The following is a 25,741-nucleotide window of genomic DNA, read 5'->3' on the forward strand; positions in this document are numbered from 1 at the left end:
TTTCATTCAGGCTCCTTTCCCTGCGTCCATCTCATCCCTGCTGGGTTCTACGGTCCACGAGGGTCAGGTGGGTGCGGGGACGGGCGCTCCTGTCGTCTCTGTGGAATCGCTGCACAAGCAGAGGTAAGTCTTGTGGAGCATTAGTGACAGTGGCAGGGTTCAAGTTAACGCATCGTTTGATCGTTATATGAGGTGCAAACAGGGTCAATTCGTACCCCGTAAGACGCACACTAGTTAAGTGCTGCGTCTGTGTCCTGTTTAATAATACGTCCACAGCATGAGGCACCATCACTGTCAGATCCATATTCAGGACTAGCCCTTCCGATCTGATTGCTATGGCCACTGCCGCTGCAGCCCTCAGACAACTGGGAAGTGCTCTGGCGACATTATCCAAAACCGCCGAGAAATATGCACAAGGCCTTTGCTTACCACCAAAGTCCTGTGTCAACACTGAAAGAGAGCAACCGTCCACCTCATGCACATAGAGCACAAAAGGCTTCCGGTAGTCAGGGGTGCCAAGCACAGGAGCAGAGCAAAGAGCAGTTTTCAGAGCAGAAAAAGCAGTCTGGCATTCATCAGTCCAAGGTAAGGGTTCATGCACATCCTTCGTAGTTAGATACAAGAAAGGTTTAGTCAAGAGAGAATAGTTAGCAATCCATTGGCGACAGTAGGAGGTTATACCAAGCAAAGCGCGGACATCACGTTGCGTGCGAGGAACAGGCATGTTAGTTATGGTTGCGATGCGCTCAGAAGTCAACCGTCTTCCCTCCTTCGACAGGAGATGACCGAGATAGGTCACCTCCGGTCGACAATATTGAAATTTAGAGAGCGACACCTTGTTACCATGAGTGGCCAAGTGCCGCAGCAGGGTAACCGTAGCATCGCGGCAACCCTGTTCTGTATCAGAGGCCACAAGGAGGTCGTCAACATACTGCAATAGGACATTACCTGGCGACAATTGTAAAGAATCCAGTACTCTTTTTAGGGCTTGGCTGTAGATACTAGGGCTCTCGGTATACCCCTGGGGGGCGCGACAGAATCTAAAGCTGCGGCCCCCCAATGAGAAACCGAACAAATGTCTGCTATCCGGATGTATGGGAATGCTAAAGAAGGCATTCTTCAAATCAATCACCGAGAAAAATGTGGCAGTGGGAGGAATCATGGTCAAAATGGAATTTATGTCAGGTACCACCGGATATTGGGGTACCACAATTTTGTTAATTTCCCGTAAATCAATCACAAATCGGTAGGTATCAGCATAATCAGGAGATTGGGGTACGGGGGCTCGTTTAAGAATCGGAAGAATGGGACTGTTACAGACATTAGAAGCCGTTTCCTCCACCACCCCTGTTCTAATCCAGTCAGAAATAATGGCCAGTAAAGCGCGTTCCCCCGCGGGGGCTATTTTATACTGTGGGATCCTCGGCAATTTGGCATTCTGTTTCAGGGTGATGGACACCGGGGGAATTTGTAGGAATCCTACGTCAGTGTCCCCCAGGGCCCAAAGATCCTTCGGGAGTTGTGCAAGCTCAGGAGGTAGTGAGTCTGTTTTCGAAAAACATTGAACGGAGGGGATAGAGGTATTCCGAAAGGTCAGATAAACTCCATCGGGGGAGCAATAGATGTGGGCATGCAATCTTTTCAATATATCCATACCCAGGAGGTTTTCCCCACACTGGGAGGTGAGGAGGAAAGGCGATTCTATCGTAACCGGTCCCAGAGTAAGGGAAAGTGGCTTAGAAATGGGGCTCACCACCGGAGTTCCAGAGAACCCCACGGACACATTAGTCTGGCCAGACAGAGCGGCCCCCGGGACCAGGGCACGTGAAACAGAACTGTTCATAGCCCCTGTGTCAACCAAAAACTTACCTGATGCATCCAACAATCGTGCATGGACATAAGGTCCAGCTTGATCTATCGGGATTGACACATGCCCCTTACTCTGCCCTTGGCTGTCCTATGCTTGAGTATACCCGGCGTCTTCGTCCGTTACACGTCCATCATGGTAGTACTGTTTACCCTGGTTTTGGTCGAAATAATTCTGACTGTTCTCACCTCGGGCTGTCTGTTCTTGTCTCGTGTGTCCACCACGATGCCCACTCATCCTTCCCCGTCCGCGACCCCTTGAAGCCGTATTCTGTTCATATAGTAACGGACACTGCGCTCTCCAATACCCTCCTCTTTACAGAAAGCACATTGATTTATGCCCAAATCTGTTCGCCCAACTGTTTGCGTCGGTCCCGCCCCTCTTGGAGCGAAATTCTGCAACCCTCGTCCTCTTCCTCTACCTCTCTCCACTTGCTGTAGTAACACTCGCGTTTTCAATTCTTTCGACTTTCTTTCTGTCTTATCTTTGCTCTCATTTTCCCGATGCTCATAATACTGAGCCATGCTCAGTATCGTGGAGGGCGTGGTGGTCGTCCAGGTACTCTCAGCTGCCTGTAACCGAGCCGATACCTCCGGTAGCAAATTGGTCACAAATCTATTAACAAATAAACGCACACCCCCCTCCGTTGCCAAGTCCTGTCCGCTAAAATCAATGAACACTCCCTCAAACCTTGTGAAAAAATCAGAGACACTCTCGTCCTTCTTTTGCTTACAGGCCGTCAGCTTGTCCCAATCTACTTTCCTGGGTGGGATCAGTGAATGCATATAAATTATTATTCTCTCAGGTAAGGCCAGTATCTCAGGCCGGGGCTTGTTCCCTGGTTTACGATCTCTATCCCAGTTTCTCAGTTGGTCCCATGTCCCACCAAATTCCGTAACATGGTCCTGGTCATGTACCTGGCGCCAAATGTCCACTGGTACTAATAAGGCAAAGACTAATTCAATATCTGCCAACGTCATTACCGCTGACGAGGCGGCCTCGGTCAGTTCCTTGTAATATGCGGTGGGGTTCTTTCTAGGATCTGGCAACTGGCTTTTTAGGGATAGTACCTCACTCCGCTTCCAGGGGGTATAGACCCATTGTTCCTGGAACCGGGCGTCCACCCCGGGACGGGTAATGACGCCGTGGGCATCTACTACTGCGGCAACTTCTGGATGAAAGATAGGGTGCACTTCCCGCATAGGGAACTGGGAGAATCCGGCGGGAGTGGTAGACTGCAAACGAGCTCTATAAGAGACCAAAGTCTGTACCTTCCCATACACTTCCTCCGGTGTCAACTGAGATTTATGGACCTGATCAAGAATATCATATAGTATGGCCGGAGCCTTCCCTTCCTGATGTACCTGTTCCCACACAGAAATAAGACGGTTGGCCATATGCTCCAGAGCATGCTGTTGCATCACCGGTTCATAGTCTCTCATAGTACTCCAAATATCAGCAAGCGTATAAATGGGATGTCGCATCCACTGGGATGCTTGTGTAGCTATAGTTTCCCTTTCTTCCGTTCCCAAGGCCGAACGAGTGAACAACTTCCTACCCTCAGTGAGACTGGCGGACGTAACGGAGTAGTTGCAGCTGTTACCGGCGTGGTGCTGGCGGAGGAGGAGGGCAGAACAGAAGGGGAAGGTATTGACCCCAGCGACAGCTGAGGGGTCCCGGCTGCAGCTGCCGTCAATAAATTAGGCAGTATGGCCATAACTTCAGACACAGATGTCGGTAGCCGAGAGAGGTTCGGCAGGGAGGGAGGGGTAGTGGTGGCCGGGGGAGCCGAAGCCGAGGCCCCCTGGGACATATCTGGTGTCCAGTAAATCCTCTATCTCATCTTCTGCATTCGGGCGGGTCACATAGCTCTTATCCACCTTCAGTCGAAATTCACGATTCATGCAATCCAATCCCTTTTCTACTCTGTCTCGGTCATAGGCCATAGCTTTCTGTGTAACATTCTGTCCTGCCTTGGCTCTGGCTACTTTCTCTTCCCTTATTCGCCGTTGTTTGGCCTCCTTCTGCCATGCAATGAGGGCGTCAAACATGGCCTGCCTACTTCGCCTAGAAAACAGCTGTTCCTGTAGGAACGCAATTTTCTTTTCATCAAATGAGCCTGTTTTGGGCCAGCGTAACTCCTCATTGCCCTTGGTATACTTATGCCACAGAGTGCAAAACAACAACGGAGAGATCCCTTGTTTGACGTACATAAAGTGGCTAGGACTGCCCTCCGGCGGGGCGGGTTGGCTCTCCGCTAGTCTAGAGTCACTTGTTCGACAGCAGCAGCCAAAACAATTCAATTTACTAAAACAGGACATTTTGGTTAGTTTTCAGACATGTATACACGAACAACAATCAACACGAATCATACACAACGTACAATCAGTATCAGAGAACCAAGCCCGTCGACTCTGGTTCACAGTCCAAACACCAGACTACACGGATACCGGCCACCCTCCTGGCTCACCACTAAGACCAGCCCCCAACGAGGACTTGCCCCGTCAGGAGTATGCCTTGTGGCTACCCAGTCTAGGTCGCGGGTCCTTCCACGTGCAATCCGTTTCTAATCTTTCGGCGCGCCGTTTTACTCAAATCAAATGCAACCTGTACGTACTTCAAGTCAAAACCACGGTAATGCTAACCTCAATCAAGCAAGACACCACCCTCCGGTGCGTGTCCTCAAATCAATGCACCGCTGTCCAGCGCGAGCTTCAAACAAATGCAATCCGTGTTCGAAATCAAAAACACATCGTTCTCAACGAATGCTCTCAAATCAATCAAATAGCACACCGTCTTCAACGCGTGCCTTAACCAATAATGCACCGTTTACAACGCGTGCGTCAAAATCAAATCAATACTCACCGGGTGCACCCTGATACGAATGTTCGTTCTCCGCTGCCAACTCCTCCCGACCAAATCGATCCAGTTTCTGGGTTAAGCCCGTAGGACCCCGGTGAAGGGTAACTAGCAGCAGGGGACGTACCGAAAAGTCGTGCAGGGTGGGAGAAATCCTCAGGCTCCTCTCCCGCCAACCGGTCAGGACGCCCCCAACCCCACCACCCGAATACGGGGGGGAAGACCCTTTCACGGGGTCCCTTCGTGGTCGCCAACTGTTGTGTCCAAAATAATTATTCCAAGGGCCACACTTACCATTAGCCCGCAATGTTAGGTAAGAAGGAGCAGTTGGCAACGTGGAAGGTTCAAACGTTTATTAGTCATCACAGAACTCTATATAGAGGAGCCTCGTCGATCCTCACCCATCAGGTGCGCCGAGGAAGACTGCTGGCTCCTTGACAGTAACACACTTTTATACATTATTAGTACAGCATCCAAAACCATATATGTGGAAAAATACCAGTTAGTCCTGGCGCCCCTAATGAGCTCATGCCCATTTCTAGTTTCGGTTGTACATACAAAGGGTTTCTATCTTTACAGAGAAGGTCGAAAGGGTAACTCCCTTTTCGTCCCAGGCCTAGAGGAATTTGCCTGATACTCCCTTTTAGCAGATGTGACCTTGCTTCTCAGCAACTCAGCCTGTCTCCTAATTAAATGCAAGGAAAGGGGGAAGCAGAGGGTGTGCGGAAAAGACCACGTGACTCCCAAGTGAGAGAGAGAGAGAGAGAGAGAGAGAGACGTAATCCAAGATGGAGGCGGTTCGGTTTCTCGGCCCTTTTTGTCGTACTAAACATAATCAGGGATCTCGAGCCGTTTAGCTTACCATAACGCGGTAAACTATCATTAGATATACTGCTCTAATCATATCGTAATATCTTGAACACCTCAACTATTACCCGCTGTCTCTTTGCGGAACAAATAGCTGTCCAACTTGTCATTATTAACAATTAGCAACAGATCCAGAAAATCAATTTTGTTCCTAGCAAATTGGCTTGTGAACTTAAGATTTAGAATGTTGTCGTTAAGTGTATTCACTAGCAGGTTGGCCTCATTCTCATTTCCATTCCAGATAAAAAAAATATCATCTATGTACCTGACCCACATAACAACCTTCTCGGTAAAGAGTTCTAACTTGCTCCTCCCAGTACCCCAAATAGAGGCCTGCAAAGATTGGAGCAAAGCAGGTCCCCATCGCTGTACCGAGGGTCTGTCTGTCAATCTTGTTATCAAATGTGAAAAAGTTATGTGTGAGACATATGTGCATCATATCTATTAACATCTCCGGATTAAATAAATATATATATATATACTATAACACCCCTGAAACCTATGGTTTTTTCAGTGATATATATATATATATCACTGAAAAAAAAAAATATATATATATCACTGAAAAAACCATAGGTTTCAGGGGTGTTATAGTTAGCTGGACATTTCCCTCGTACAAAACCCTAGAAATTCCCCTGTTATAGTTAGTTCAGCTAACTATAACTCGCGCCCCCGCAATGCACTGCTGATGACGTCACATATTACATCACTCATGACATGATCAGTGACATCACTGATGACATCTCAAATGACATCACTGACGACATCACTGATGACGTCATCCATTGAGTATGTGTTTCTGAACAGTTTTATTTATTATGTTTAATATATATAGGGAAAGGCCTGTTGAAAAATAAGTGGGTGTACAAGTGTGTGAATGGATGATTTTCTAGGTGCGTAACTGAGTCTATAAGTGAGTCATTAAATGTATCTTACTGCAGACTAGTGACTAACCTGTGTGAATGTCTGTATGCGTCTGTGTGTTGGTGTATAAGTGGCTGCATGGTTTTGTGAATAGCTGTATGAGTGTCTATATGGGTTATTGATTGGTTGTCTGAGTATCTGTATGGGTGCCTGAGTGTTTGTGTGGGTACGGTGTGTGTGACTCTGTGACTAGATGTGTGAGTGGGTGATTCAGTGGGTGCATGTTTTTAAGAGTGCATCTGTGATGGACTGTATGCTTGGGTGAGTGTATGTATGGGTGTGTTAGTGATTGAATGTATATCTCAGTTGTACATGTGTCAGTAACTACATATGTGAAACGCAGTGTATATGTGTGTAAGAGTATATAACTATCTATATGTGAGAGTGTGTGATTTTGGGAGTGGCTGTATGCACCATAGTGCAAGGATATCTGTGCTGTTTGTTTTTCTGCAGGAAGACACAGAATTTGTTAGTATTTTTATGAGTAAGTGAACTTGAGTGTTTTTAACTGTATAGGTGAGTACATTTTACTGTGATTAATTGTTTGCATGACTGACTAGATGTATCAGTACCTCAATGGATGATTGGCGGAGTGTGAGTGTCGATATAGGTGTATAAATGCACAGAGTGACTGTAAGTATGAGTGACTGTACAGGTGAGTGAGTGGAGATGTATGTAGACCTAAAAGTCAATGAGTGGGTGAGTAGTTATTGGTATTGGAGTATCTATGGTTGTCAAAATGGCCGTCTGAAATTTTGAGTCGGTGTATCAAAGGTTATATTAGGGTGTGAGAAGATGCACTAATTTATCACATGGATGACGTCATCAGTGATGTCATCAGTGATGTCATTTGAGATGTCATCAGTGATGTCATCAGTGATGTCACTGACCATGTCATGAGTGATGTAATATGTGACGTCATCAGCAGTGCATTGCGGGGGTGCGAGTTATAGTTAGCTGAACTAACTATAACAGGGGAATTTCTAGGGTTTTGTACGAGGGAAATGTCCAGCTAACTGTAACACCCCTGAAACCTATGTTTTTTTCATTGAATTTCTAAGGTTTTTTAAATGCCAATTCCTAACTATAACGCCCCTGAAACCTTTGGTTTTTTCAGTGAATTTCAAAGGTTTTTTAAATGCCAATTCCTAACTATAACGTGCATGAAACCTATGTTTTTTTCAGTGAATTTCAAAGGTTTTTTAAATGCTAATTCCTCTCTATAACTTATCTCTGAAGATATCATGAAAAGCATTCTTTTTTAAAAGTAGGGTGCACATTAGTTTTGTGGAAAAGCATCTTTGTGATTGGTTAAGAAAAAGCAGTTTCAACGTGGAGTACATATCATAGGATAAAATTTGCTCAGCTCAACCACACCTGCTACTTGCATTTGGAAGGCACTATTCGAACTGAAAACAATTGTCAACTTTTAACCTGCATGTGTCGTTAAATGTTCAAGAAAATGTTACAAAAAATATCATACAGTTTAAAAAAATTGATGAACTTTTAACCTGCACGTATCGTAGAATGTTCTAGAAAGTGTGTTGATAGAATACGTTGCACTTCTGACTTCTATGTGTTGTTGAATATTTTAAAAAACGGTTCACATGGAAAATTAAAAAGAAACCAATAGAGAAGTTTTGAAACCTAAAAGAATCAAGGAACTATTCTAATTTATTCTTTACATGTATTTCTGTGTGCAGCAACAAAATTATAGACACAACAGCACTAGGAAGAGGAAGAAGCAGGGAGTGGGGGGAGGGGGGAGATGGGCAGAATGGCACACATGCACAATTAAGTACAACACACATATAGACTAACAATGGCCAAAATGAAACACACCAACAAGGAGCTCAAGTCACACAACCTGCCAACATCACACCACTGAACGAGCATAGAAGTGAAAACCACGCTGCATTCATACAGGATGTGTACAAAGGCCAGTCGTTGGTGTTGTGGGATGTCTGCGACCGTGGTCATCATGGATGAGATGCCCAGCATGTGGCACATGGTCGTGTTCACTGTGTGTTATGTTGCCAAACGGCTGCTCCTCCCTCCCACGAGCCCCCACACTTTTGTACGGTGAGCTGTTGTATCTCGTGCACTCGTACGGCACGCCATTGTAATGCCTATTTGCGCATGTCCTGCTGCAATCCAACAACAACATCACAGTGCCGTTTGGAGGTGGTGCATGCCACTTTACAACATCGACTGCTGCGGCTCTTGTAACAGGCCACACCAGAACACAGAGACACATTTACCGCACTTCCTGTACACGGACATGTCCGAGACACCCCGTTCCCCTTGCCGGATAGGCACACCCCTGCACTGACCTGTGAGCCCCAGACCAGCACACGCCAGTTGTGCATGTAGGAGGATGCGTACGTAGCTACACATCCAGGCTCACTGCCAACGCTGAGGTGACAGCACACTATGATGTTGCAGGGCTCGTGCCTATCATGCTAAGACAATGACCACAGGGACACACTTACTAAGATGTGGGTTTGGGGGGCATTGGCGGTCCTGGAGTTGTTGAGATGAGTCTTCTGGCCCTCATGGGTATCCCTGTATCATGCTCATTGACTCTATGGCACCTGTGGGTGTTCTGGTGTGGTTCTTGGCTGTGTTCCCTTTCATGGTTCAGGTAGTTGTCCTGCTTAACACCAGCAGAAAGCAGGTGTAAAATCCCTGGTGCTAACGTGTCTTATCGCCGGAATTTGTTTCGCATTGCAATTGGTGTGAAAGTTGTGATGAGTTTTTTTTCGTGTGCACAACAATATACAAACTGAGCAGTGTATCTCATCAAGATCCAGCACCTGACGCACTATTCCCAATCAATATAAATACAATGAGATTTCTTAATAGATTTTGTGTGTACACTGTAAGTGCAGCCAATACCTCAGTGCAATACAATACAGGATTTTAGTATTTAGAATAAATCGCAAAGGTGCACCTCATGTCTTTTTGCACGGGAATGGCTACTCTCCATTTCATTATCAGCACTTTAACGGAAGTAAAGTTGAGATAAATCTAACACACTATTCAGAAGTTGGTACAAACTGCAGATATCACTAGTATTCCAGCGATAAGTGCACCAAAATGTAAGACCATGGTGGACTCCATCAAATAACAGTAATAAGAACAAGAAAGAGTCACACAGCAGTTAAGAGAACAACCAAAAACATTATTAATTTTTTTTTCAAACTTTATTTTTTATAATAATAAATATATAAACGATAAACTATTTTCAAACTTTATGTTTTTTATTAACATAAATATAAACAATAAACTAATAAACAAAATGTAACAACAATAATACAAAACAACAAAGCGGAACACTCCTGCAGGGAACCACGGATGTCGACGACAGACCTGGAAAATCAAAAAGATTGTTAAAAAAAAAACAACATGGTATTCTCAACAAAATACCACAAGAAACAAATCACCGATATATAAAATGTATACAGCTAAAAAAAATTTATAAGTTTAACTTACAAAAACTGTAAATGTTGCCGCTTTAAAATATTTACCGAATCTGAGGATTTTTTTTGGCAGAAGGCACCACGCCCACAACGTTTTTCTTCAGTGGTGAAGAAATTTTTTACTTTTTCCAAGGGGCAAACAAAGACCAATGCCACCTTCTTCATTCGCAAGATTTGCCAAAGAGTTCTGTTATGAGGGGATCCTAACAAGAAATACTCGTGCGGCACAGCAAGTATGATGAAACACCTAAGGACCCTTCATCCAAACAATCTTGCACGAGAAGAGTGCAAACAGATGAGAAACACTCCTGTTCTGTATCTGTAAAAAAGAATCACAAATAAATGTATATTAATAACTTTCAAATTTATACTATTCCATTACTGTACAAACACATTTTATATAAAAACTGACTAAGAAATTATAGCCCTGAACCACAAGTGTGACGATCGTTAAAACACTACATGCATAGTACATACTACTTTGAAGCAGTTCATGCCCTAAAGCCTACCTCACTAAAAGACTACATGCTAACTGACTAAATGATTACAGTACTATAAGGAGACACACTGGGTGAGTGACAGGGTGTTTGCTAGAAGAGTATGAATACTAAATAGGGAATTGAAGGTGTGAAACACAACTGTGTAGGTGGTTAGAGGACTGCATCTATACTGCATAGGCATTTAAAGCAGTCCATGTGCTAAGGCCTGGCTCACTGCATAACTACTTGGGTACTGACTGAATGATTAGAGTACAGCAAGGAGAGTGCCTAGGTGAATTTATAAGTGCTAGGCTTTTCGCACAGGGAATGGATTAGTACTTGGTACTGAATGGGTCACTAGAGGAGTGCAAAGGCAGTCACAAGTGCTGGACTGTATGGATACTGACTAGGAAATTGAAAGTGTGAAAGACAAGTGTCTAGGTGGTTAGAAGACTGCATGCATAGTGCATAGGGGTTTGAAGCAGTCCATGTGCTAAGGCCTGGCTCAGTGTATGAATACTTAGGCACTGACTGAATGATTAGAGTACTGCAAAGATAGTATCTTGGTGAATTTATAAGTGTTTGGGTTTTAGCACAGTGAATGGATTAGTACATGGTGCTGAATGGGTCCCTAGAGGACTGCAAAGGGAGTGACAGGGTATTTCCTGGAAGTGTATGGATACTGACTAGGGAATTGAAGGTGAGAAAGACAATTGTGTAGGTGGTTAGAGGACTGCATACATAGTGGATAATGGTTTGAAACAGTCCATATACTAAGGCCTGGGTCACTGGATGAGTACTTGGGTACTGACTGAATGATTAGAGTACTGCAAGGAGAGTGCCTGGGTGAATTTATTAGGGTTTGGCACAGTGAATGGATTAGTACATGATGCTGAATGGGTCACTAGAGGAGTGCAAATGGAGTGACAGGGTGTTTGCTGGAAGTGAGCGGATACTGACTGGGGAATTGAAGGTGTGAAAGACAAGTATGTAGGTGCTTAGAGGACTGCATGCATAGTGGATAGCAGTTTGAAGAAGTCCATGTGCTAAGACCTGGCTCAGTGCATGAATACTTAGGCAGTGACTGAATCATAAGAGTACTGGAAAGAGAGTGTCTTGGTGAATTTATAAGTGTTTGGGTTTTGGCACAGTGAATGGATTAGTACATACTGTTGAATGGGTCTCTAGAGGACCGCAAAGGAAGTGACAGGATGTTTCCTGGAAGTGTATGGATACTGACTAGGGAATTGAAGGTGTAAAAGACAAGTCTATAGTATGTTAGAACACTACATGCATACTGCATAGACATTTGAAGCAGGCTATTTGGTACTTAGAAACTGACTAAATAATCAGACTACTTCTAGGACAGTGCTTAGGTAAAACTTTAAAATTTTCAGTTCTGCCACAGTGAACAGAATAGTACATGGTACTGCACCTTAGTGTCAAACCATGACTTATTTTATCAATGCATAAGCAAAGACTAGCTTCTAATGCTACTAAAACTTGAAAACATGACAGATTTTAAAAGAGTTATCTGCTAAAAAATACACGATGTTACCAAATGCTTCTCTCACAGTGGTTCTCAAATGCACACAGACTCACAGTGTAATTCTAGACAACAACCAATATACCTAGGAGTTTACCAAAAATCATTCACTACTGTGGAAGTGGTAAGCGAACTGCACACAATCTACATATTTAAGTACACCACATCAGTGTCAAAGCATGACTCATTTAATCAACGCATAAGCAAAGACTGGATTCTAATCCTACTAAAACTTCACAACATGACAGGTTTTAAAACAGTTATCTGTCAGCAAATACATGATGTTACCAAATGCTTCTCTCACAGTGATCCCAAATACACACTAACTCACAGTGTGATTCTAGACAAGCACCACTATCCCTATGAGTTTACCAAAACTCATTCACTACAGTGCAAGTGGTAATGGAACTGCACACAATCTACATATTTCACAACTGCAATTTACTGTCAATGCCTGACTCATATAATGAAAGCATAAGCCATAACTGTCTTCTAATGCTGCTAAAACTTGACAACATGACATGTTTTACAACACTTATCTGTCAGCAAATACACGATGTTACCAAACACTTCTCTCACAGTGGTTCCCTAATGCACACAGACTCACAGTGTGATTCTAGACAAACAACACTATCCCTAGGAGTTTACCAAAACTCATTCACTACAGTGGAAGTGGTAAAGGAACTGCACACAATCTACATATTTCGCGACTACACTTTAATGTCAATGCATGACTAATTTAATCAACGCATAAGCAAAGACTGGCTTCTAATGCTACTAAAACTTGACAACATGACAGGTTTTAAAACAGTTATCTGTCAGTAAATACACAATGTTACCAAATGCTTCTCTCACAATCCTTACCCAAATGCACACAGACTCACAGTGTGATTTTAGACAATCAACACTATCCTAGGACTTTACCAAAACTCATTCACTACTGTGGAAGGGGTAAGGGGACTGCACACAATCTACATATTTAAGTTCAGCACATCAGTGTCAAAGCATGACTCATTTAATCAACATATAAGCAAAGACTGGATTCTAATGCTACTAAAACTTCACAACATGACAGATTTTAAAACAGTTATCTGTCAGCAAATACATGCTGTTACCAAATGATTCTCTCAGACTGATCCCAAATACACACTAACTCACAGTGTGATTCTAGACAAGCACCACTATCCCTATGAGTTTACCAAAACTCATTCACTACAGTGCAAGTGGTAAGGGAACTGCACACAATCTTCATATTTCACGACTGCAATTTACTGTCAATGCCTGACTCATTTAATGAAAGCATAAGCCATAACTGTCTTCTAATGCTACTAAAACTTGACAACCTGACTGGTTTTAAAACAGTTATCTGTCAGCAAATACACGATGTTACCAAATGCTTCTCTCACAGTGGTTCCCAAATGCACACAGACTCACTGTGTGATTCTAGACAAACAACACTATCCCTTGCACTATATCAAAACACATTTCTTCATCTAGAACATTGTTTCCCAAACTGGGGTCCGCGGACCCCCAGGAGTCCGTGACACATCCCCAGGGGGTCCGCAGGCAGCAGTTTTAAAAGCACAACAAAGTTTCTTGTATAATTAGCAGCTTTTGAGCAACAATAACAGTGTCAAGCTAATGCCAGTGATTAATGTACCTACTGGAGAGAAATTAGCCTTTTGTCCAGTGGCAGCTTTGACTTTTAGCACAGAGGGTTAATATGCCTACTGCAAAGAACGTGTAATATGCATTTTAAAAAGCAGTATTTTATGTGCATAGGTCCGTGGGTTACTGCTTTTTTTGTCACAGAGATTCTTTTGTTACTGTGCACTTCATAAGTAACAATCGTAATCTAGCAGAGCGACCTATAAACTGTCATCAAAGTGCTGCTTGCAAACTGCATGGTACAAGTTAGTAACTTTTGTTTTTTCCCAGTCATTCATTATCCTGATACTGCTAAAAAGGATTATTTGGGTGGAAATACATCTTTAATGTTAAAGTCAGTGCGAGCCACTGTGTTATGTTCTGAATCCTGAGTTTGTGCTTTTCCAGACCAAGCACTCTTTAAAAATGCCTACCCCTTTACCATATGTAACATTTTCTATACACTGATTTACGTGTATGATTCATTGTCTCTATATGTGTGTGATGAAAAGTGCTCTGACATCCTACAATGGTATGAGAGATGCTATAAAACAAATTAAATACATGTGACAGAGGGGGGCTATGGAGAGACGGGAGGCACTGTTGGAGGGTGATAATAAGGGAATCATTGAAGAACCCCAACAAAGATTGTCGCATCCTGGTGCATAGTAAGTTCTTCATTTACTATTCTTTAACAGCTAATACAATTCAATATATCATGAAAAATGTGTTGCAGAATGCACCATTGTTTCCTAACTTTTTTGAGGGAGAGAGCCTCCCAAAGCCCCCTTTGTAGTGGTCAGGCTCACTCCCCGCACTTGGGTGCACCGTGTGAGGACTGGTCTGAAAACATTTGCCATGGCTGCTTTGGGTTTCCAGTCTGGCCCTGGCAGGACCCGGAGCTTTGCATTGTGAAATTAAACCAATAATTTAAAAGTTAGTCACGGAGACGCAGCACCAACCTTCCCATTAAATGTTTTCCTTTTTTGCAAATTCCTTCAATATAAAATACTAAGGGCCAGATGTACGACCCGTTTTTGTATGCATGTGCAAATGGGTTCGCAAACCCGTTTGAGCATGCAAAAACCTATTGGGCCATGTACGCAGCCGATTTCGAGAGTCGCAATTTTTTTGCCACTCGCTAAATAGGTTTTGCGACTCGCTATTTGGAAGGGGCATTCCCTTCCAAATAGCAAGTCTCAAAACCATGTACAAATGTTTTGCGACCGCAATTGCGGTAGCAAAACACTCGCAATTACCACCTACTTCAAGTAGATGGTAAGGCATTTGCAAAGGGGAAGGGGTCCCCAGGGGACCCTTCCCCTTTGCAAATGCATGCAAAATTATTTTTTAAGGGCAGGCAGTGGTCTCACGAACCCCTGCCTGCCCTTAAATAATGAAAGCAAAACGTTTAATTTTCTTCTTTTTTAATGCATGGAAAACAGGCTGCATTTTTTTTGAAAAAACTGCTTTATTTAAAAGCAGTCCCAGCCATGGTGGTCTGCTGAGCCCAGCAGGCCACCATCCCTGGGAGGGCTGGCATTCCCAATGGGCTCGTAAATTGCGAGAGGCTCATTAATATTAATGAGCCTCGCAATTCACGACCCCATCGGGAATCGCAAACAGTGTTAAACACACTGTTGTACATTTCATTTAGCGACTCACAATTTCCGACTCGCAATGTGTCTCAAATTGCGAGGCGCTAAATGAAATGGTCGTACATCTGGCCCAAAATCCTTAATAATTTGACTACTTGTTTCGTGTGCACACGTGTGTTTTTTTTTCAAATTACTGTTTTAATATTTGAAATTTAAACCATACAAATTGCTTGGGGGTCCCAGGCTTCCAGTGGTGACTCAATGGGGGTCCTCGGGAGTTAAAAGTTTGGGAACCACTGATCTAGAAGTAGTACTACATTTTAGTATAGAAACATAACATAACTCATTTCACAAATTCATAAACAATGACTGGTTTCTAATTCTACCAAAATATAAAAACTGCACAGTTATCTGTCTACAAACACATGAAAAACACAAATGCCAATCACAGAATGGTTTCTACATGCACACACATTGTAGAGAAAAAAAGTACTCCCTACACTTTAGCAGGAAAAATACATTAGTCTGATTAAAATCAAAATAGTCTACATACATCCCCTCACAATTAAATAACTCATCTTTCAAGTTCTTTTGTAGATTAAGGAGTATATCAATCACTCACCATATTTTCTTTTACAAAATCTCTGCACTGTGCACCTCTCAGCAAAAGCAAAGAATGAAAAAGTTTCCCTTTCATTTTCCACACATATACATGTAAACATCAAATCACAATCCTTCACACATAAACTCAAAAGCAAACACACATTTCTATTGGTTAAACATTTCAACCCTTTCCAACTGAAATACATTTCAACCGCTCCCCCAATCTGCCTGTTACCATAGAAACAGGTCATGGAACACTGCACTGAGCTCACAGGTCACAAGTTCAGCACACAATGTTCCTACACAAGACAGGAAGTGTGCTTGACTTTTCAACATATCAGCTTATCATGTATAATGTTCCTTACAATCTGTTTTTGTTAACCAATAACAATCATACCTTTAAAAAACAAAAATATACACCCTACCTTTCAGTGTAGAAAGTTGTTATACAACCAATGATTTCTTGTCGTTTTTCAAAAAACTTTGCCGTGGATCCGTGCACCCACCGCAAGAGAATCCGTGCATCCAATGCGGTAGGATGCGCGCCTGTCACAGCAGGCTTGTTCACAACTGAACAAGCCTGCTGTGACAGGCGAAACGTGTAACTAAATTAAATAAGATCTGGTGAAGAATTAATAGTCCCTGCGTGATCGTCATATTTACAGATTTTGGAAATATATATATATATATATATATATATATGTATATTACACAGTGTCCTTCGCCACTGTCTAGTTATTATTAGGACCAATTTTCCATAGAAAATGATTTTTCTTGCTTTGCTAATAATTTTGTCGCAATTTGGCAAATCTTCACAAAAACGTTCCAATAAAAGGTTTACGCTAACTCAACTCCTGTATGAAATGTTTCACGGTAGTCTGTTAAGCGGGACCCAAGAACAAGCATTTGCAATGCAATAGGTCTCGCATTTTCAAGACTTTGACCTATTGGTATTGTAAATGACAATGCCTTTTATTATTGCTTTTATTAATGCTTGGAGCCGGGTTATGCAGGCCATTGTGCCTGGGACTGGGCTATGCATGTGACTGTGTGGGGGTTTGCATCAAATCTGTACTCTTCCTGTGGATTGGAGTATGAATATATGTTGATACAGCTGTGCTATTGAGATGGCATGTGTTTAGCCCACTACATGGCATGGAGGCATCTTGTGCCTGTGATGGTGCGGGCTGTGTCTAATGTGTAATGTCGGTTTAATTGAGTATGAATATAAATCTATATGACAGTGCTGATGAGATGGGATGTGTTTAGCCATTTACATGACATGGAACCATGTTGTTTCTGTGATGCTGCCAGGGGTTGTGTCAAATGTATATTGTTAGTGTTGGGTAAAGTGTACATTCAGGAAGCTTCTGATAACGGGGGTCAAAATTGATTAATGCCATTGTAAAATCTGTTGTATGTCTGTGACTGGCTCGACTTCACCACTACCGGCCTTCAGAGGCACTTATTTTTTTAATCTTGCTTTAGCCAAGACCTTTGAGTGTAATAAAATTATATATATAATGTTCCTACCTATAGTGGCTTTCAGCCAGCTCTCTTCATTTGTTGATCTGTCAGTGTGTAATTCACATTAAGTTCTGCCTACTGCACCATAGTGAACATGGTAAGTCACTTTAGACATTGGTTTACCTCTCGTTGATGATGACTCTCTGATATTTCCCACTGGGTTCTTATGCATCAAAAGTAGACCTCTTGCACAGTTTTATAAAAAACATTCACAAACATTGGCAAAATCAAAACTTGAAACGCAAAGTCAGACCTATTGGCTTTGCCATTGTTTGATTTTACTGATAATGTGTGTATCTGACCCCCTGCTCTAAATGAAGGTTTGCTTAGTAGAGGGGGATTCTGGCAGACGAAATAGCAATCTTTAAGGTACGCGCAACATAATATTCCATAAGGCAGCGGGGTCAATAATTCCCTACAGGCATTGGCTTTCAGTGACAAGGAAGGGTTGTAGTTAATGATATATTGGAATTTCTCGTAGTGTGGGTGTGGACTACTTTCCAGAGGGAGGGGCGATGATTTATCGGTAGGAATCAACACGATAAATAGTTTGAGAGGGCTCATCTGTCCTCGGTCTGGGGGTGGGACGTGCAGCTGTGTAATGAAGCTCTTGTTCCAGGGGGACTGGGTGATCTCTGTCAACAAACACCCTACTGTACTTGTGAAATGTATACCCACTTCAAAGCCATGTTTAGGCGCTTTTTGTATTAAAAAACACAATTTTCTTTTCCCATGAGAGTGGTATTTCTAGCTGTGCACCAATATTTGGCTTCAAATGAGCATTGAAAGGAAGTTCGACACCATTTCACGTGCTCTTTTGAATGTGTTTCTATACATTTTTAAGACGCAGAAGCGCCGAAAACGGTCTGCTGCTCAAATACCACTTTGGGTCAGAGGTTTACGTTTTACAAACTGAAGTCAAACGCCTTCCTGCCGATAATTAGCTACTTTCTGTCTTTGATGCCTTAATTACCCACGTTATAGTGATGAAAAGGAAAGAAATCAAAGAAACATGCGAATAAAATCATAACTGTGTTTTGTTTCGCTTTTTCCTCCCACCGCCATCATGGGTCGCATACACGCTCCCGGAAAGGGCTTGTCCCAATCTGCATTGCCGTACAGGCGAAGCGTGCCAACTTGGTTGAAGCTCACATCGGATGATGTGAAGGAACAGATTTTCAAGCTGGCAAAAAAGGGTCTTACTCCTTCCCAAATTGGTGTGATTCTGAGAGATTCACATGGTGTTGCTCAGGTTTGCTTTGTTACTGGCAACAAAATCCTGAGATACTTAAATCCAAAGGACTTGCCCCAGACCTTCCCGAAGATCTGTATCATTTAATCAAGAAGGCTGTTGCGGTGCGCAAACAGCTTGAGAGAAACCGTAAGGACAAGGATGCTAAATTTCGTCTTTTTCTGATCGAAAGCAGAATTCACAGGCTGGCCCGCTATTACAAGACTAGGAGAGTGCTACCACCAAACTGGAAGTATGAATCTTCAACGGCTTCAGCCCTGGTAGCATAATTATTTTTAACTGTGCTAACAAATACATTTTTCAACTGAACTACAAAAAAAAAAACTGTGTTTTGTTTTGTGTTGCTGAAGGGTGACTGCCTAATTATGGAAAACAACCACTTGTCTCCTGAAACCTCATTGACTCTTCAATGTTTAGTGAATATTAAAACATGGTGCTCAACGCCCCAGTCATGTACAAAATGCACGTCTATGTAGACTGTGGGAGCTCTAACAGCATACCTGCTACTTTGGACAGGGTTCTTCTCCAAAGACAATGGGCATCGCCTAGAGTTACGTCAGTGAGCACCACCTACCAAAGGGGGAGAAGGAGTGTGTGCCAGGCAGATGTCTCGTGCAATATTGTGACAACACTTATAGCTCTTCATTACCCTGACAAAGCGCTGAAGCTCATTAGCACATGGGTAGCTCGCTACGCCCATATATAGTGCTTCTTTCTCTGACAAGGCACTGAAACTCATTAGTTTTCTGCACCAAACACTATTCAATTGTACGGACAGCAAGGCCTGCAGGGTCTGCAATATTTGGGTAACACTTGAAACCAATAGGAGGGCTATTTCATGCCAGCATCCAATGCACAGGTGCACAAGGTGCACAAGGTGGTTAGTGGAGCTGCCCGCTCCACTAACCACCTTGTTAAGGGAGGCTGGGCACTGCTCGTGCCAAAAACAGAATTACGGTGCAATTATAAATCTAATAATATGCAGTTAAACAACATGCCCAGCTGGCTTCCTCCCTTCTTGGCTCCATACCCGATCCTAACAAAAGGACTGGCTAAGAAAATAATGTTTAGTGGCTCTTATCTCTCCTGGTCTTGCTCAGGTAGGACAAGGCACCGGCGGACGCGACTTGTATTAATGACCACACAGGATGTTTGCAGCAGGGATAAAGGCTCGACTGGTACCCAGCACGTGGCAGCCACTGGCTGATTATTGTCTGCGGGGTTATGGTTTCAGCTGCTAATACCTGCACTGGAACAACAATCAATTAAAGCGAGCCTTTCAAGCGAGCAGAGGGACATTTCAGAAACTCGAATGAGACAGAGAGAAATTCGAAGGGGGGTTTGGGGGACAGCCGAGCCCACGAGGTCTGCCCCCCGGGCAGTTTGGGAGGGGGTGGGGCGGCCGGCAGCGGCCATTTTTTGTAGACTTCTGGGCTTCATGGGTATAGCCCAAACGTAGCCCAAGTTATTTTTATAGCCCAAAGTCTATAAGAGCTTAGCCCTCCCTCTCCCAGCCACCATTTTAGGTCTGGTGACCTGGTGGCTGGGAGGGAGCAGTAATTGTAATTTTGTGAGGGGTAGGTTAGCGTCTTTTCGGTTGGTTAGCAAGTTAGTGTTGATTCAGGATGGCTGGTGAGGACTGAAGAGTGGTTGAGGCTGTTCGGCTGCTCGATGAAGCCGGGCAGCTCGAATTGCTTCGGCCTGAGGTGGTGGTAATGCGCGCCCGGCGAGGAGCGCGTCTGCAGGGGTGGCGGCCGCCGTTGCGGCCTGCTCGCCCCCCAAGAGGGTGAAGAGGGGGCAGGTAAGTGACCCAGGCCGCAAGAAAAGAGGGCGGGCGGCCTGGGGTGTAGGCACAGAGCCGCTGCCTCTGGGAACTGTCGAGGCGGCGGTGAAGACGGGTGGGGGCGGAGCTCACCGGCGGAGCGCAGCGTGCGTCTCCCCGGCTGGTTCGGAAGAGGGACGGGGCCGCTCTGATACCAGGAGAGCGGCCCCGGTGGGGAGGGATGGTTCTGAGGCAGTGCGGGCCGCTCTTATGTCAGGAGAGCGGCCTCGGTAAGGAGAAATGCGCCAGAGCCCCTTGTAGCTGTGGAGGCCCCGGCGAGACTGGAGGCGGGTGGGGCCCGCCGGAGGATAGAAACAGCGTGTTTCCCCGGCCCGGGCTCGGGCTGATATGGCACTGGATGGGATGGGGGAAGGTGGGGATAGGGGCACAAGGCCTGTTTTGCGGAGTGGGGAGGGGGGAAGGCGGACTCGGGTGCCCACCCGCAGGGAGGTACATCCCATGGGGTGCCTGCCGAGTGGTGGGGAAACAAAGGTCCTGGTTGGGATCTGCACAGGGGGAGCTGAAGGGGGTTATCAGCAGGGCACTATTCAAGCTAAGGGGGATTTAGAGCAGGACGTGGTGGAGGGAGGGGTTGGGGGGGCAGTGGGGGATGTATGGGAGGGGGGAGGTGGGTCCGGGGACGAGGAGGAAGGTGAAGTCTGGGAGGAGATGGGGTCGGAAGGGGGGTAGGGACTGGGGGGGGCCTAGATATTTTTACGTCATGGCATGAAGAAGTTCGGGGCTTGTCTCGGAGGAAGCAGATCGACGCCTATATGGCGCACGCGGGGTCACTGGGTTTGGCAGCTAGGGGGGAGGACCAGGCAGGCATGGGGTCGGGTGTGGGGCTTGGGAGGAGTGTGGGCATTGGCTCTAGGGAAGTTGGAATGGAGCGACGGCGAGAAGGGGGACGGGCTTGAAGTGGTTGCAAGGGACCTCGATAGAGTGGGGCGCCATTGGGCGGCTAGTACTCTGGGAGTAGATAAGACGAGGATGGGGGTGGGGGTGGACAGGGAATTTAGGCCCAGCACACCAGACCATTCCTTTTTGTTACAGGCGGGGTTCCAGACTTGGCAGAGCTGGGCACGGCTCATAGGCGCCAAGGTGAAGGAAGGGTGGAGCCTCGCGCGGCATACCCAGTACCGGTGAGGGAGCCCGTCGCGGCCAGCATAAGTAGGCCCCGAACGGTCTCGCTGGCCCCAACACCCGAGGGACCTCAATGGGGCACGGGACATCGAGTACGCAGGACCAGGCATGAATTTCTTAGCAGGAACCTTAGAAGAGGGCAGTCAGCACCCCGGTGAGACAGGAGTTGAGGGCTGTTGGATCCCGAGGAGTTAGCCTATGAGGGGGATAGTCTCGAGGAGGGTGAATTGATGGAAAGCGACAACAGGGGTGTGGGGGGGCAGAATAATGTTGTTTGTAGTACCTTGTCGATGTCACGATGCCAGGCGGAGCCCACGTGTCGGACAGCGGGGTTGGCAGCAGCAACGGCTCCTGTGCCAAGGCGGGCTGCAGCAAGAAGGGCGCCCTCATTAGAGCCAGGTAAAACGAGGGACGGAGGGGTGAGACCGGTGATGGTTTCGGTGGGGACAGGAGGGGAGGAAGGGTTGGGGGAGGATGGGGGGGTTAAGCAGGGGTAAGTATGTGGTGGATGTGGGAGTAGGCACAGAGGACGCAGACAAGATGGCGGTAGAGGTAGGAGACGGCGCTAGACTAAAGACGGAGGGGTGACGCTGGGACAGCGGTGACAGGAGAATCCAGTGTAAAGTTGGAGAGTAAGGAGTTGAAAATCAAGAAGCTACCCTATATGGGAGTGACGAAGCCATTGGGCGCGCACCTGTTGGTAGCCACTAAAGAGCGTATATGTAAGGGAGAGTATGTGGAAATGCTCAAGCTGCTGCACAGGGAGGTGCGAGCAAAAGAAGGGTCAAAGGAGAAAGAATGTGAATCGGCAAAGCGGCCAAGGGTGCCGCTCACTATAGAAAACTGGACTGCAGCGTTTCTAATATATGCCAGCGTGTACTGCGAGAAATACCCGGGGAGGTGCGTGGCCCTCTTCAAGTATATGGACGTCATTAGGGAGGCCCACATCACGGGGGAGGGTTACGCTTGGGCCCAGTACTACGAAGAGTTTCGAGCTCGTATGGCAGGGGATACAGAAGCCAAATGGGGGGAGTTGGATACGGACCTGTGGCAACACACGATGGGGTCTGCCGGGGCAGGGAAGACTGTATTCACGGCCAGTGGGCTCCTGCTCGTTTATCGGCCTTCTCATGGGCAGCCCACATGGGGTGGGGTGGCGGATACTGGCAGGGGACAAGCTGACTCTGTGGGAGCCTGCTGGGATTTCAATAAAGGACTGTGCACAAGGGTTTTTTGTAAATTCAGGCATGACTGCTCGAAATGTGGAGGCAGACACGCCTTGGTGAATTGCTTCGGGGGGGTGGATTCACAGGCAGGGGGCCAGCAGTGGCACCAAGGGGGTTCACAGGCAGGGAGGCAGCAGCAGCAGCCTGACGAGGGAGGGCGGGGGGCTAGAAGGGCCGGGCCCAAAGGCTCGTATGCAATTTAGAGGGGTCAAATTCTGGGGGCAGTCTTATACGGTTGGCACAACCAGACGGCTGCAGAGGGCTACAGGCGGGTTTACGGATGGTTTTCTTTGGGGTGGTGAGCCCTGGGGTGGGCAATTTCAGACAGCGCAAGGGCAATGCAGCTTACTGTTATGGACGGAAAGTGATGTGGTGACTGATTTTGGAGACAGCACTGTGGACATTGTGTGTGATTATCCGCCAAGTCACTGGGTAGAGGCCATGGGCGTCGTAGTAAGCGGTTGACGTGGCCATGTCACTGGTAAGTGACCACGGGCGCAACAGAGACAGGAGAGGATGCGACATACAGTCAGCTTTCCGATGGCTTTCAGCCCACCCAGAGGGAGGGACCTCCTGAGCAGCCATTTCACAGGTGAATGGTACGTGGGCAAAGCAGTATCGATGGGCGGCTTATGTCTGGCGCATCCTTCGAATTGCATCAGAATTAATCTTCCAGTAGTTGTTTCTCCAGGCACACGAGTCACCAGTGGTACTGAACTATCTGCATGGCTTCCTCTATGACGGCACCTCAGACTTCACGGAATGCCAGGCAGCACTGGACAGTTCAATGAGATCATGAGAGGTATGGAGGGCCTATAGCAGGTGTCAACCGATGGGCCCGGCACGGCTCTGGATTTGTGGGCGTTGAATTGGCAGTCCACTTGAGGGAGACGTGTCTACGGATGGGTGTGCAGTGGCAGAAGCGGGCAGGACTTGGGTACACGACGGGGGGGGACAATGACAGGACGGAGACCTCTGCTTCACTGGGGGACTGTCGGGGGGGGGAACCAAGGTAGTGACAGGCCTGAGGGTCGGTATGGATAGTATTACATTGTGCCGAGAGTTATGCTAGAGACGCTGCAGGAGGTATATAGAGCGGTTATGTTTTTTCGTCTGCTCACAGAGTTCTCTATTTCAGGTGGGGGCGTGGGCCCCCTCGCCACAGACGGGATCATATGGATAGGGGGGCACTTTTTCGTGAAGCGGGCCAAGTTCAGAGTGTGATCCTGCTGTTTTTGGAGCACATTTGGTTCATAAGTTTCTTCAAGGTTTGGTGGAAAGGACGGGGGAGCCCGCTGTGGAAGGGATCTATGCATTTATTGTATGGTATGTTGGTGGCTGGTAGGTGCCACGACATGTCGTTGATTTACTTGGGGGAAAATGTCATGGTTAGGGTGATGGGTTTTAGTCCTTTGGAGATATAGGGAGGGACATGTCCCTGTAAAACGCCAGGGTCCGGGGGCTCTGTCATTTGGACGGAGTCTCTTCCGCATAGGAAAATCATAGGGCAGAGGACAGGGTTAGGGGAACAAGGAACTCGAAAATGGGGCACCTTTACAGTGTCCTGGGTGGGTACAGGTTTGCACTTGGGAAATTTTAGTTGACCCGGTGAATTTTTTAGGAGGGAGGTATAGGTGTGGGCATGGATTTGCTGGGGACTACTGCAATGTGGGATAGGGTGCCGAAGTACAGGACCACTAAGATACCACTCCTAGTAGCGCAGAGGGGGGTAGAAAAAAGGGGAGGCGGCTTCACGCCTATGCTCCCTCTTTTTCTTGTTGGCTGTCCCCCTCCCACCCAATGTTTGCTTGCAGGCAGCTGCAAAGGACAGATGGCCCGGGTCCCTGCACCGTGAAGCCATGTCACCAGGAACGCTTCAAAAGAAATGCAAAAGAGATTAGGCGGGTGGCAGCGGCTGATAGCAGGGGCACGCAGAGCGAGCATTGCAATCAGATCTGGGGACAGCAGCCCTGATCAAGAAGGGCCCATGGGAGGCCAACGTGCATATTCTGGGGCCCGAGGGCTATTTGTTTCCATTTCATTACTGAAAAAGAATGATTAAAAAAGTACCAGGACAGAGTCTTGGAATTCAGAAATGCATTCAAAGGAGTATATACAGGAAAAATAAAATAAAAATTATATAGTGCTTCTTTCTCTGACAAGGCGCTGAAACTCATTAGTTTTCTGCACCAAACACTATTAAATTGTACGGACGGCTTACTAGAGCCACGTTCAAAGCACCAGCCTTGGAACGTTGAATAAATCCGGCGCCGCGCTGAGTATGTTGAAAAAAAATAATCAAGTAATATCATGCGAAGCTTGTGAAAGTTTAATTAAATAAATATAACATCCCATAACATCCCGGGAAGCGTGTGCTCTGAGCATTCCCTACTTGTTTTAAAAATCAAAGTAACTGCGTGATGTACGTGAAGGCGGCCCCTTAGTAATTACATTTAGAACAAGCTTAACGCTACATGTTTTATTTTGACTACACCAAACACACAGAGAGACCTTAAGCCTGATTTTGGATTTAGCAGGCGTCCCGGCGTCCATCATGGTGGCGGAGGACATTATGTAGGCCAGTCTGACAGACTACACTCTGCCAAAGGTAAAGATCCCCACCAGCCCAGCAGTCACCTCAAAGGAACCAGTATAACAGCAGTTCCTCTGAAGGTACTAAATGTTTGGTGGATGGTCACCCACTAAACCTCTTCTTTTTCAAAAGAAAAACTTGATGACAGTTGGACCCCATGCCCTGGGAGTTCTTTCCCTTGGTGTGCAGATCATTAATGTTGTTTATCTGTTCGTCTCCATCAGGGCATTGGGCGGTCCACCCTTAAAAAGGCGGGCTGTGCATCCCTTGCCAGCACTCCCTTAGGCCATCTAGGAAACTTTCAGT

The 25,741-nt window shown here is 45.9% G+C and overlaps 1 pseudogene; it reads left to right on the forward strand.

The window, feature by feature from the left end:
• The first annotated feature begins 18,447 nt into the window (after window positions 1–18,447).
• Window positions 18,448–18,922, forward strand: LOC146859930 (small ribosomal subunit protein uS15 pseudogene; annotated as a pseudogene).
• The last annotated feature ends 6,819 nt before the right edge of the window (window positions 18,923–25,741 follow it).

Source organism: Triturus cristatus, chromosome 3_1, assembly GCF_964204655.1.
Source record: "Triturus cristatus chromosome 3_1, aTriCri1.1, whole genome shotgun sequence".
Classification (NCBI taxonomy): domain Eukaryota; kingdom Metazoa; phylum Chordata; class Amphibia; order Caudata; family Salamandridae; genus Triturus; species Triturus cristatus.